Raw genomic sequence first — 2,353 nt, 5'->3', positions numbered from 1 at the left:
TTCTTTGAATTTCATGTTTAGCAGGTGGATCAGTAGGTAAAATAGATTCAAAACGGACAAACTGTGGTAAGGTGTCGTTGTTGGAGACGGCGTTTCGATACACATTCATGAATTTGTATAAGTAGTTAGATTATATATATAGATAGTTAAAAACAGATGGTCGAGGCAAGAAGGGAGATAAGCTTCGGAAATTAACTTGGAAAATCCCAAGAGAAAGTTAGTTTGGAAGGAAAGTAATGCTCCACACACGTAATTTTGTGATAACCAAGATGACTTTTCAAAGAAATAAACTAACTTTATAATAACTGGTTGAAATGGAGAATCAGTTCGGGGCAGGTACAGCTTTTGATACTTGGTTGAAATTGGAGATAGGAATCAATAGGTAATAGAAACGTCTCCTTTGACGTCACCAGAATAATCGAAACCGTTATCAGAAATTGTTTGAATAGCTTTGCTATGGGCTTTATTGGTGGTCTGGGTTTAATGGTCAAAAGTGGAAACAGTGATAAGAACAGGAATAGTTTAAACATAAAGATCGGCGGTAGGAGCCGAAGCAGTCTGAATTTGCTGATAAACAGGTGAAGGAACACGAATATGATCATGAGTCTGGAAACATCCTGTTAAATGCGACGGCGAAGCAGATGAGAAGGAACCGCTTGTTTGTTAAAACAGTACGACGCTATTGTAATTGATAGGAGACGTTTCTCTGGAGATCTGAACACTGGGTTTTGGGTGTCTTCTTAAGAAAGGAAAAATAATGAGACGCGTTGTAAAAGGTTGACATGTTAAATGTATGTTAATTTTTAAGGGTATGGTTTCTCTGTCTTTAAGCGGAAATATTTCAAAACGAGGCCAAGCTGAAGGAGACGTTATGCAAGTTGACCAGAATTGATAAAGCTCATAACAGTGTTGGTTTCATGTGAAGTTTCAAGTTAAACACCATGAACAGGGGATGAAAAATCGTATTCCATGTTTTCTTTAATTTCGTTAGTTGAGATAGAAAGGTCACCATTTAATGAAAAATATTGGCTAGGCTGGAACTGCTTGTAGAGTGACGATAATCTACTTGGCAGTTGGAAGAGTCACATGGAATGGAGAACATAGGTGGAAGAGATCCTTTGAAAGTTTCAGGTTGGATAGCAATACTGAATTTTTTCAGACGACATGTTTTTCCACAATTAAATTAACATCAGACTTTTTGTTTTCTAATCAAATCACTCACTTGGCATGTGGGGAGCAGCAATTTATCGATGATGATAGAGGATGGCATAACGAAGTAAATAGCTCAAATGAAAACTGTTAAACAGCTGTAAGAAGCAAGCGTGGAAGATTTTCAACCTTTTCTGTTTGGACGCGATTTTATCTTATTCAGAGTGGAGATTATTCCTGATTTGTTGGTTGGTTTTATGAATTATTTTGTGAAGAGCTTAAACCATAGATTGTTGATCTCAGCCCCTCGGTCTCTGTTAAGTGAAAGGGTTCTTGACTCTGATGCATAACGCTTCTATTAATCTTATCGTCGTTGTATTGTTTTCGTGTCTATCTATGGTGGGACCTGTTTCTATAATGTGTTCAGCGCCAGCGGAAGATTTATTAATCTCATGGCATCACCGACGTACGTTAGGAAAAACTTGGTAACCTGAATGGCAACAGAATTTGGTAACTTATATAATATAACAAAATGTCACATTTTGGGAGCGTTAACAAGACTTGACAATCTGGTTATATCGTAAAAATATCTTATTGCAATCTCACACGTACAAACATTCGCATTCCCGATAGGATATCAAAGTTTTACGAGCTGTGATAGCTACAACATTTGTTATTCTGTAAACATTTGTTATTACCTCTCATTATCCTTGGACGTCAACAGACCTCGGTAATCTGAGTCTTCATCAAAAAATTGAACATTTTTGTATTTTTACTTTCTTTTTTGAAGAAAATAGTAATTTCACTTATTTATTCTTACTGTTTCGACTTTACACACAATATGTAATATGAATAAAGTTCATGTTGTTTCTTATCTTCATATTTCCTACAAATATTCAATAGAACCTTGGGTCTCATAAAAATTGCTAGATATGTAAGCTCCCAAAGGGTTGTGAATGTCATACTAAAACTATTTGGAATATGTAAATAAGCATTTCTGAAACAGGTGCGTAAAAGTAACAACCAGGATCGATATATATAAAATAGTGGTGGAACGGAATGTACCAGAACTACATTTTGACATTGTTCGGCGATACGCAGATGGTGTGATGCTACTGAGAACGGCACGGCATGGCAAGGGGGTTAAGGCACTCGGCTCGCAACCTGAGGGGCGCGGGTTCGAATCCCCGTCACACCACTATTT

The sequence above is a fragment of the Limulus polyphemus genome, unplaced genomic scaffold, assembly GCF_000517525.1.
Source record: "Limulus polyphemus unplaced genomic scaffold, Limulus_polyphemus-2.1.2 Scaffold828, whole genome shotgun sequence".
Lineage (NCBI taxonomy): Eukaryota > Metazoa > Arthropoda > Merostomata > Xiphosura > Limulidae > Limulus > Limulus polyphemus.
Note: the sequence above shows the minus strand (reverse complement) of the source record.